The sequence below is a fragment of the Callithrix jacchus genome, chromosome 3, assembly GCF_049354715.1.
Source record: "Callithrix jacchus isolate 240 chromosome 3, calJac240_pri, whole genome shotgun sequence".
Classification (NCBI taxonomy): Eukaryota; Metazoa; Chordata; class Mammalia; order Primates; family Cebidae; genus Callithrix; species Callithrix jacchus.
In genome coordinates, this window is record NC_133504.1 from 72890859 (window position 1) to 72904255 (window position 13397).

Genomic DNA, 13397 nt, shown 5'->3' on the forward strand with positions numbered 1-13397 from the left:
TTAAACAAAACATAGTTTGGAGCATAATTTTGAAGTATCATGAATAATAGTATAAAAACTGTATTTCTATCACTGAGAGTGAGTCTTTTTATCTCATCTGAGACTTGACTAACAACTGTTAAATTTGCAATTTAAAAAGTCATTGATAATGCGAACCATTTCAGTAAGGGAGAAAGTCAAATTGAAATAAGTGGAGGAGTAACGGAGTAGAAGAAATGGAAATACAGAGATGGATTCAGAAGTGTGGCTGCAAAATAAGCAAACTCTTAACCCAGAAATTCTACTTCTGGGAATATATCCTAAAATCTTTAAAGATTTGGCTTGCCTCTTGTCTCATTCCCTCTTCAAGTTCTGACACATGCAGTATACTTATAAGAATATTCAAATAAAAACAAATTGTGTTAATCCATACAAGCATAATATGATAACCAATTTGTGATTGTTTAGGAAATCCTTAAGAGGATAACATAACTTGACCTCAGATTGAACTGGGGCCTCCTATCTTTACCCTGAATCTGTGTTTTAGGGTGTATATGATTGGCAGTCCGTTGGGAAAGTGAGTAGGGTAGAAGTGGCAGCCAGGGTAAGAGAGCATGAGAAAGGGAGAACCAGCAAGACACACACACACACACACACACACACACACAGAGAGAGAGAGAGAGAGAGAGAGCACACCTTGATCTCTAAAATAGAATCTCTTCTGGATGGGCAGACAGAAAGAATGGTTGGGTTGACCTCTAGAATGCCAGACAAGAGTTTGGCCTAGGTGCCTACTCAGGGAGTCATAGAAGTGCAGTGTGCCCACTGTGCATGGGTACTACAAACTCGAGAAAGACAAATATTATACCTGGTTTTATTTACCATTGTAACACTAGAACAATATCTGACATAATGGATATTCACTGAGCGTCTTAATTAATTAAAAATACAGATGTCAAGAAAACTATTTCAAGATGTCATATTTTGACCAAGGAGATATGAAATATAGGAAGGACTAATAATCAACAAACACACATGGGTATACTTGAACCAATTATTTTCAGTTTCTCTTCTTTATGGACATGCCAGCATCAATTGTGATCAGACCATTTGAATTTTTCCCCTGGGAGGTTAGGGTTTAAATGGGAATGTAGTTTAGGGGAAAACATCACTTTTTTATAAAAAATATCTTATTTTTATCAACATGGATTATCAAATTTGTTGGACAAGGATATCTAAAGTAGTGTTTAGTAGTTTTGAATGATATTATCACTCTTACCAAATCTGAAAGCATCGTTTTTATACTTTTTAAGTAATCATTTTAAGTGATGGTGAGTACTAGATGCAAATAATTTTGAGACATTTTAGAAAATCTAGTTTCATTTTTTTAAAATACTATATATTCAAGATACGTGTTATTCTAGCCAATTTATCTCTTTTACTGCATTTTGTATTATAGTCTTCTTCAAAGGACACTTTGATATGTTCTTCATAACTCACAGAGGAAGGAACAGACATTCATGTAATACTTTCATTTATTCAAGATATTTTTCGAGCACCTGCTATGCACTGCACTGCTAGGTATAATGGATAAAATGATGGCAAATGGCAACATGTTTTTAAGAGTCTAACATAGAATTATGTCAATCATATAATTAAATTACTGATTCTATAATTACATACTAGAGGAAAGGAACCTGTTCTAAACTTCTGCCTCAGAGAAGATTGACCTTGGAAGATGACCCAAGAACTGAGATATGAGGGATGAGCAGGTGTGCAGGAGAAAGCAATCCATGAGAAGAAAATAAGTTTTGAAAAGGCCCTTTGGCAGAAGGGATGGTGAGGCTTGCCATGAACAACTACTTTGCAGACTGCCTGAATGGAGCCTCGGGGGTTATTCTTTGGCTACCTTACATGTCAATGGCTATGGCCCTGCAAGTATGGCTCAAAGAGTGACAGCAGTAAAAGGGGACGCTGGAATGACAGACGGGAGCTAGGTAGGCTGAGATTGTAAATCATTCTAAGTATAATTGTCCATTTCAGAATTCTAAATGAAACAGTTACACAGATTTGGGAAAATCTCCCTAACTAAGGTGCAGAGAATAGAGTGGAGGGAATATAGGGAGAAGGTAAGCAGTTAGAGTAGTTGTCCAGTTGAGAGAAGATGGTAACAATGAAGGTTGAGGTAGCCTCATGGACTCACAAAAATGGTATCACTCTTAAACTTTATTTAATCCTACTTCCAAGCTAATGTAGACTCTGCACAATCTCTACACAATCACTACCGGGTTATTATTTATGTCTCCTCTTGAGCACCTTCCAATGTTGATATAAACAAAAATGATATATAGGTTAATATAATTGAGCAATACAAAACCCAGACTGGATTCTGAAAAGTTTGGTTTGAAATCTACTACCGCCTTGCATGGCCATGGGAAAGTTTCTTAATCGATCCATGTCTCAGTTTTCTCTTTGGTAAAATACTGAAAATAGTATCTACTTTAGAGAGTTATGAGAATGGACTAAAATAATGTACTTTTAGGATCTATAAAAATTTTTAGTAGTAAAAGTCCAATAACTAGATTTTCATATTAATAAATAATGAAATTTGATTTGTAAAGCTCTAAAACAAACATCTGAATCAGTTGAGCATCCCATTATATTATGATCATTTCAGGATAAAGTGAATATTTTACAATGTACTATACTTCAGCCTTTCTTTTCACAGATTAAGATCCAAGGTACTTTCTTCCATTAAAATTTCTACCGTTCATTTTTTATGGTAGTGTTCTTGACGTAAAATTTTGGTGTATTATAAACAGTGGGATTCCAAATAACCTGTTCTTAACTCTGGATAATTAATATGTTAATATATCTTTTAAAATTTATCTTAATTATATTTAAAGCTCTGACTTACATCTATAAAATAGAATATAAAATTAAGTTAAATTCAGCTTTAATAGAGGAATAAAGCTGATAACTTGAAAATAGTAAGATTTATGGAGTTTGTTAATCCTCTAAAATTACTTTATTGCTTCTCCTCTATAAGGTGAGAACCACAGACAGAGTATTGCCCAATTCAACTGTTGTGGCATAAAATATATTCACTTTTTATTGAAGTATAAGATTTCTTATTACTGTGATTTTCTTTTTTTTTTTTTTTTTTTTTTGTCAAAGACTAAGAATTTGTGTGTCATCCCAAGGAGAGACAATTCTTCATCTTTTCTCTTTAACGTAATGTAGGTTTTAAGGGCATTAGTATGACTAAAGTAGTGATAATAATAATTTCTGAAAAAGTCAGTTCAATTATCCTCATTACTGAAAAATGCCATAAACATGCTTTATGTTATCACATTTCTAAAGTACAGAATGTTGTGTGTGTTTTAAAATTTTGTGAAATAGTAAATTTAAGTATAATCTAGCATTTTATTTGTAGTGTTGGGTACTCATTTTACTCTGTAATACTAAAGGTAATAAAAATTCTGGCTATGTTATTGCTGCCTCAAGTTATAAGTTTTATTTATGACCATTCCTTTGCAATGAACAAAGATAATGCTTAATGTCTCTTTTACTCCTTAAAGGATTAATAATTACTGACAATGAAATACAGAATGATTTAAGGTTTAAGAAATATAGGGATTACCTTTCCTATAACTTATATTTATTTACTAATTTATTAATTGTTTGAAAAGAATTTACCATGTGCCTTTTAAATGACTGTGAAACTTCACTGAATTCTGAGGGTATAAATGCTTAAAGAAAATAACCCATATTCTTACATAGAATGCTTTCAAAGCTATGAAAATATAATGTACACAAGTAATTTATTATGCTCATAGTGTATATGCAGAAAAAGATCAAGAGATAACTTGGACTGCTAATTAGGTGACACATCACAAAAGGCAATATAAAAGATATTAGCTCTAGCATAGATTAAGGGCAGTCAATGAAAAAAAACTTTTAATAAAGAAGAATGATGACCATACATTTTTGTATCCAAAAGATCATTTTTGCAGTAGCATGGAAGATGAATTGCTCTGCAATAGTGTAGAAGATGGTTGAAATTGGAGCAGGAGTACCAGGAAAGATAATGAAAATCCTAACTAAATAGTAATGATGGGAAAGTGAAGGAGAGATGTAAAATATATTTAGTAGGGAAAAATAGAGTTTATTATGAAGAGTGAAAGGAGAAAAGATGTGTATAGTGAATCCTAGGATTTTGACTTGGGCAACCAAGTAGATAATGTAGCCAAACAGTAAGAGGGAACCAGGAGGAGGAACAGATTTGTGTGGGATGGAAAGATATGTTCATTTGAATTAAAGTGAAAATATCATGTTGTGGCTATATTAAATGAGGTTGCTTTTTATAAAAGTAGTTCTGTGGTTCCCTGTGTTAGTCATACTACATTTATTTATTCAACAAGAGTTCCTGAGTAATAGCAATGCCAAGGCAGAGTAATGGATGGGGTGAACAATACAATAATGAGTATGTATGGTTCCGCCTTTTAAGAAGCTTATTGAGTATGAGAGTGGAAATAAGTTGCACAAATAATCAGCATTTATTATTACAGATGTCCAAACCAATTGCTATGAAAATTAAGGTAAGAAAGAATTTATTTGGTGACAAGTTTCATGAAATACACTTTTTTCCTGAAAAGAGACTTCATTTCAGGAAATGAAATCTTTTTTTTAAAATGAGATTTAAATTATACCTGAAAGATAGAAAGAAAAAATAGAATTTTGATTGGTTAAAAAAAAAAAGTGCAGGAGGACATACTAATAGAGGGAAGAGAATGGGCACATGCAGGGAGGGTGAACCACACAGAAACATCTAGTGGTTGCCCAGTTTGACCAAAGTGGAAATTATATGGGAGTAATTATGAGTATTAGCATTGGAAACTAAATTTGATCTTGAAAGAGGTCAAAGAGTCAGGATTTCACTTAGTAGCAACAGTAATATACGAAAGTTTCTAAGAAGGGGGATGAATGACCTATCAGAGCTGTGCTGACTAACATTAATTTTGAAGCTGGTTTACAAAGAGGCCATTCAAGGGGCTCTAGTGAGTGTAGAAAAGAGAAAACAAGAGGAAGACTGATTTATGGGTCTTGTCAGATTGTTAAAATTAACAGAAATGAAATAAAAAATGACAGGATGGTGTCCAACCAATATTACTGGGTGTATCCTATGACATTAACTAAAATTGGACAGAAAGATTTTTTTGTTGAAAATAATGAGATAAGCCATGGATTAATTCCACTGGTCATTCAAATGGTGTTGTCCAATGACCTTTTGCAAATAAGAAACAAAAGTCAAAAAAGAGTTTAGGCCTGGATTTATATGTTTGTGGGATTATAAAAATCAGAAAAAAAAATGATATCCATTGCAATAATAATGATTTGGTCTTTATGATACATACCCTGAATCATGTATTTACAATGTTTTCCCTACTTCAGGTGAATGAACTCTGTAGGTACAGAGATTCTTTGTATCCCAAGCACCTAAAACATAATGTTTGATGAGGCTCTTTTGGTTGCAAGGAACAAAGTCATTTAAACAAACTCAAGTAACAGAAATTTAACATAAGGCTCAGTGAGAGGGATGAGACATACAGAAATAGCTGAGTAAGATCCAGAGTAGAATCAGGACATGTGGGGATTGAAACTAGATTCAAGGCAGCCCTAGGGATATCACAAGCAAGAGTTTATATTCTTCAATGAACGTGGTCCCACTAGTTTCATTCCTGTGCCTCTTTTTTCAAGTCTTTATTTTTTTTGTTTCTCTTACAAATTAATTTTATAATTTTCTTCCTTTTTATTATCTTAGCTATCCTGCTTATTGATAATTTCTGTGTTCTCATAACTTCTGCTTTAGCATGACCCATCATGATCCTGGAATTTACAGTATCTTTGCATCCTTTCATTTCTAGCTCCTGTTGTTCCCTGCATAATATTCTCTGTGGATACTAATATCTGCTCTATAGTGCATTGTGTTATTGGTCCTATTCCTCCCAGTTTTTGCAGAACTTTTCAGTCCTATTCACCCTGTAGGCTGCATGATCAATCAATAAATTCTCTGACTTGAGTCAGCTGCCCACTCTTTGTTCAGTCAAAAGAAGCCATCTAAGCAGGAGGTCTTATAATAGAAAATATGCCACTCAGTGCTACCTTTTCATTGCAAGCTCTGGGTGCAATTGAAGTGTCTGGTACAAATATTATTTTTTTTATCAGAGGTAATTGTTAATAGTGCATATATTTAATTCCAAATGACTCAGCATACATATTTTTTCTAAAAAATGTGGACACATAGGATCATAATTCTATTAATGCAGTGAATAATAAATGCTTAAAGTAAAATAATTCCTCATTATTATATTTTAAACATTAAAAAGTATCTAGTCAGCTGTTTCTTGTTAGTATAATATCTGCTATGATCATGTTGAATTTATAAAGTTAAATTGAATGCAACAGGTGGTAACATATTTTGCTTGACGTCAACTTGCAAGTCATAGGACAGGATCTAAAATGTAGAGACTGACTTCACTTTATGGCATATTCTCTAAGTATTCTTCAGTTATTTTACCAATATTGTTTCCTTTTTCGAATTACAGTTATGTATACTTCAAGTCAGGGAGTATATTTTTAATTAATATTGTATTCTCTCACAAAGTTTAATAATATTGAGTTAGATAATTACAGGTATGTTGTTGGTTGCTGGTTGGTTTCAGGTTTTATAAATGCACATTTCTCAATTTAAAGTTTAAGAGATTCAATATTTATGTGGATATATATGGGTACAAGCATGCACACACACATAAACACACATATTACTAAATACATGCTAATTATATCTAATATCTCTTGCCCCCAAATCCACATAAATGATAAAGGAATTATTTTATGGCAATTTCATAATCAAGCACCTTTATATAATTGCTCATTTCTCTCTTATACTGTTTGGCATTGGAATTTTTAAATATACTTTTTAAAAATGTTAAGGTATTCATGACGGAATTAGAACAAGATCCTTTGGACCTTTCTGTTGACTCATTCTTATTGCATGAAATGATCTCAATATGTTTATCATTTAAAAAAAAATTTTTTTAGGTAATGTTCGCTTACATCTCTATTAATTAACTCTCAAAGGCTAATAGTGCACTCAGAAAAAGAGCCTGACTCACTGTTTACTTTTAATATGTATATATGGATACTGAAAATTAGAATCCAATTTCTGTGTCATTAAAACATATGATTACTCTTTCCTACTTATTCTTTTACTTTCCTTTTCTTCGCATTAACAGTACAGTCAAAAAAGAAGAAATAAATGAATTTTAAAGAATAAAATGTTTATATTTTTAAACGATTATAGTGACCATTCAGAAATAGCTTTTTTATTCATAAAATAATCACAATGATGTTGTATCAAAGATGCAATAATTAAAGATAGTGAGTATATATTATTCAATGTATACTTAGGCACCATTGTGGGCAAGTAGCATGCAGTGATTGGTAATACAAAACTGAGTTAGACCAATGTACTGCCTTTCAAACATTTACAATCTATGTGAAGAAAACAGAACTGCCAACAAATAAAGTAAATAAAGTGTTATAAAACCCACATTGGAAGTTCAACATGTAAAACATATTTTAGTCTTCCACTCAATGTGCATTAAATGTGATTTCACTTTTTCCATATTTCAAACTATTTCTATTTTTGGCTCCCCTTTTGCTGAATATTAGAAACTTAATCTCAGAATCTCACTTGATTTAGGACAACCTCAAAAAATTTTTGGGTTTCCTCAGTCAATGCCGGGTTTCCTTGGTCAATTCAGAATCTATCTTCGCACTGATCCTTGAAATTATATCTGCGTTCCAAGGGATTTCTCTGTGCCCAAATATAGGAGTAAGAAACAGCAGGAAATGGAGAGAGGATGATTTGATTAATGGTTGTCATCACGTAATCACACTGGTTTCTGCTAAAAATGTTCATATTCTCATTGTTTCTCTGGTTGTTGGTCCATATAAGTTGCTGCTTTTTCCTTCTTTAATCCTACTTAAACCATAATCTGGACAGCCTGATCTTAGGTATGTGTGAGCCCTTCCAAAGCATATAACAAACACTTGATTTTCATGCACACCACAATGGGTACAAGAGAACACTGGAGCCTGTCTCAGGTACCCCTGCTCAACCACTGCATCTTTGGTCATGTGTTACATCGCAAGAGAAAACACAGTTAAAAACATTCTGGTACCAAAATAAGGAAAATGGAAGCAGTTTTAAATCCAGCTGGGAAAACCGCATTAGGTTTCAAGGCCTGGGAATATCATCTATAGCTTTCCACTGTGTCCTCTGGATCTTGGCTTTGAGCCATCCTTTCTGTTTCATAAAAGATAGCATTTGTTTGTTGATGAGTAGTTTGAATAGTCCCTGCTTCCTGCTTGGATAAATTCAGGGTTCAGAGAATCTCCTTCTTCTTCATATTGTCTCTATCCCTTTCAGTCTCAGCTGGCAGTTCTTCTCATAAAATATTCCCAATTACCTTGTGAACTTTTTGTGAATTTCATAGTTCATTCCATTAGATAAAAAGTCGTCCACAGATTTTTCTGAGATAACTCCTTCTCTATTTTTGGGTTCTGCCAACATGGCTAAGGAACGATGCCAATAAGCTTCCTAGAGGCTCCCTGGTTTGATTGAGAAGAGCTATGAGAAATACCTTTAATCTCTTGTATTAAATACTCTGGCCTTTTGATTTTTCTGAGGTTGCAGCAAAAAGTTATGAGTCACATCCTGAGTTTCTCTCTGTGCAACAGTTTCAGACGCAATCTCTTAATGTTTGCATCTTTCACTATCCATATAGGCTGAGAATTTCCCAAATTATCAAGTATGGTTCCTTTTAGTTGAACAGTACTTTCCTTGGTTTAGACATCTTCTCACATCTTACTATAAGCAGAAAGAAGAAACCAGGCTTCACCTTCAACACTTTACTTAGAAATCTCCGCAACCCAATATCCAAGTTCGTCATTTATAAGGTTCGCTTTCTACATAACTGCAGGAAGCCATTTTTTCCAAGTTTCCTGCTACTATATAGCAAGGATTCTTTCAGTTTTCAATAATAGGTTCCTCACTTCCTTTTGAGCACTGACCAGCAGGATTTTCTTTTTCTTTTCATAGATTCAAGGGGGTACATGTGCAGTTTTTGTTACATGGATATATTTCGTAGTGGTGGCATTAGGCTTCTAGTGTACCCATCGCTGGAATAGTGAACATTATACTTAGTAGGTAATTTTTCAGACCTCGTCTCTCTCCTATCCTTTTCTCTTTTGGAATCTCCAGTGTCTTTTATTTCCCTCTGTATGTTCATGCATACCCATTATTTACCTCCCACTTATAAGTGAGAACATGCTTGATTTTCTGTTTCTGAGTTATTTCAGCTGGTTAAATCAACATTTTAAAAAATGGGGTCCTATAACATAGAAGGGCATTATTCCTTTAAAATTAATACAGAATTTGTGTATGTGCACTTTTGTTTTTTTCTGGTGAAGATTTTGTATTGTTTATAAAATTATTAAGGGTTTCCATTTGTGGTACTTTACAAACATTCGCATAATGTTTTGTTTTATTTTGTTGTTTTGTTTTGGGACCGAGTCTGGCTCTGTTGCACAGGCTGGAGTCCAGTGGTGCAATCTTGGCTCGCCACAAGTTCAAGCGATTCTCCTGCCTCAGCCTCCTGAGTAGCTGGGACTATAAGCACGCACCACCATACCTGGCTAATTTTTGTATTTTTAGTAGAGACAGGGTTTCACTATGTTGGCCAGGATGGTCTTGAACTCCTGACCTTGTGATTTGCTCACTTCGGCCTCCTAAAGTGCTGGGATTACAGGTATGAGCCACCATGTCTGACTGATCATAATGTTTTGTACCTTATCCCATAAAGGGGAAACCTATTTCCCCACTTCTTAAATCTAGGCCGTCCTTGTGAATTTCTCTGGCAGAAGTAACATTGAGTTCCGGAATATAGGTCTCAAGAGGATTTATGCATCCTTCCTAAGCTCTCAGGGAACTCTGAAAGCACTGTGTTGTAAAGAAGCCATGGGCAGAAAGCACAGTCACTCACGCCATTATTTTAGCCATCTTAGTTGATGACCCAAATGTGTGAGTGATGCCAGCTGGCTTCAACTGCATAAAGCCCAGGTGAGATTAGAAGAAGAAAACACCCAGGCAACCTACAGACCTGTGAGAAATTATAAATCAGTGTTGTTTCAAGCCACTAAGCCTTAGGTTATGGTATGCGATGTTGCAACAGATATCAAAAATCTATTACCCCATAAAAAGCTGATTTGGGGCAAAAAGCAAGTTCTCTTTCAAAAATTTTCCCCTTTACTACCGAGTCCTTTTGACAAAAGTCCTAAGAAGGAGACATTTTTTATCAATATTTTAATGATATTTTTCTTCTACTCCCTGGGTCAAAAGGAGATAATATTCATCTTCAGAAAAATTTATTTTTCTACAATAATTTTGTAATTAAAATATTTTTAACACATTTATATTATACAAAAATGACATATAGATTTGGTTTTCCTTTGAAGAAGTCAAAAGTTCCAGGATCATTTTATCAGTACACAAGCTCACAGGCTTATATCCATCTTCAATTTTTTAGGGATAGGTAGCCACTTGTTCAGCTATTGTTTGTTCTACTCTACTTTTTTTCTGCTTTTTCTTGATTTCTCCTGATTAGAAGAAGTCAAAAATTCTTTGGGGTAAAACTGGTGCATGCCAGTGTAGGAAATGGTGCTCAAATCTAGGAATGCAGACTCTGAGAAGCAAAAGAGTACCTGCCTCAGCTGATTACAAACTGGGATGCAGCTATTGTACATTGATTGGTAATTGCTTTCTTTAGCTGCATAGTAAGCTTATCTTGTTATTTTTCTCCATCTCAAATTCTTATAATGTTGTCAGTGGAATTTCTTGACCATTGTGTCAGGCCATTCTTGTGTTGCTTTAAAGGTATACCTGAGACTAAGTAACTTATAAAGAAAAGAGGTTTAATTGGCTCATGGTTATGCAAACTGTATAAGTATGGAGCTGGCATCTGCTCAGCTTATAGAGAGGACTCAAGGAGTTTTTACTCACAGCAAAAGGTGAAGCAGGAGCAGGCACCTCACATGTCAAGAGCAAGAGAGAGGATTGGGGAAGGTTCCATATACATTTAAACAATCAGATCTCATGAGAACTCACTTTAGCAAACATAGCACAAGCAAGCCATAGGGCACAAACAAGCTGTCAGGAATTCATGCCCATGACCCAGACAACTCCCTCTAGGCCCCACCTTCAATACTGGGTATAACATTTAAACATGACAGTTGGGTGAGACAAATATCCAAATCATATCAACCATCTTTATGTAAATATACAGAATCTCTAATTTGCACTTTTAATGTTATAATAAAGGAGGATTCTTCCACTGAGAAATTAATCATTTTATGTTCATGTCCTGACTCAAAAACAATTATGACATATCTATATTATCTATTATAGATCTTTTTTAATCCTCTAACAGATGCTAAGTATAATATAATGAAAGAAATAATATTTAGCCAGGTGTGGTGGCTCATGCCTGTAATCCCAACGCTTTGAGAGGCTGAGGTGGGCAGATCACCTGAGGTCAGGAGTTTGAGAGCAGCCTGGCCAACACAGTGAAACCCCTTCTCTACTGAAAATATAAAAAACTTAGCCAGGTGTGATGTTGCGTGCCCGTAATTCCAGCTACTCAGGAGGCTGAGGTGGGAGAATTGCTTGAACCCAGAAGGCAGAGGTTGAAGTGAGACAAGATCCTATCACTGAACTCCAGCCTGGATGACAGAGAGAAACTCATCTCACAAAAAAAAAAAGAAAAGAAAAAAGAAAAAAACATTTAATATAATAGTATTTAATCAAAATGAGGTCCACACCTTAAAATCAAATTTATGTTATTTGTTCCCAAAAGGTTGTTTTATATTTTACCATGATGTTTGAAAATTCCTACTATCAGCAAGTTCACAATCTTAGTCTATTAAGTCTGTCATTTCATTTTCATTTATTTGTAGGCACAAAGAAAATTTTGAATAATTCCAGACCTATTATATTTTGGTAATTCTATATGTATTTAAATATCACTGGATTGGATTAAATTGTATTTTAATCCCATTAACCATAACTAATGGAATTGTTCATTCAAATTGGAACATTCACATATAAACATTATTTCTTTCATAGGGATTCTTACTGCACTATACATTCCCAGTCAGAATAAATGCATATAATACTAATTCTAATGTGGTCTAATTTAAGTAAAAGGTGATGTTTTCAATTCAGTTGTCACTTATGACTTGCAGATGAATGGTTTTCATTTTTGATCCATAATATATTCAAACTTTCATGGGACATTAAAATGCTTAGCTAAACTTTGCACACACATATTCATTATAATAAATTTTTTTAAATCTTTCAGTTATCAAATCAAATCTCTTTTTTTATTTGATTTTCCTTTTCATTGTTAAATTCTTTGTTAATTTGTTATCAGTGTAACAGAAATATCATTTAAATATAAATTTTCAATAAAATTTCCTCCTTAAAGTTTAGAACTTTAAAATGAACAAAAGAGAACTACTTGATAAATATTAAGTTAAAGGCAAACAATCTGTTTCCAATAAAATGAAAGAAGTCACTTTCTCATTCAGGTATTTTCCCCAGGACCAAAAAAAAAATCTTGATATTTTATTCTAAATTCTTATCCTTTCTATCATTTTCTCAATAGATAACACTATTCCTGGTTTTATTAAATTTCTCCCCAGTATGTATTGCATAATGAATCATTTCAATAATGATATCCATACCCCTAAATAATGAGTCCTTAACCTTCCAGTATTGTTTTTTGCCAATCCCTAGCCCTAGTTTGCCTTGTCTGCACTGTGTTCCAGAGATGCTGAGAATACTACAGAAAGCCTCAAAATTGTACAGACATTTCTAATTTCTTCCTAATTTATCTAAGTATTTCCAATATTAATAGAACTCTGATTTTTTTTTAGAGCAGCAATGTGTCTAGCTAATATAATCTATTTCCCTATCTATCTTATGTAGTTCTGGTAAATTAGATGTAAATACAAATGTGCTGACAATTACCGAAAAAGGTTTACTTTCCTGATACAGGTGCCACTTACCACTTATTCACTACTTCTTCCCTCATCTTCTGTTTCTAATGGTTAAGAGAAGCTGGAGGTAGAATGCCATTTTGAGACCCTGTGGGGTGACCAACCCTCCTGGTGAAATAAGGGACTGTGTGGAGTTTACTTATACATGTAACTTTTCCTTTTAAAACGGAGAAAACCCTAGGCAACATGGAATAAGTTGGTTATCTTACCAAAGGGTGAAGTGAAAATTAAAA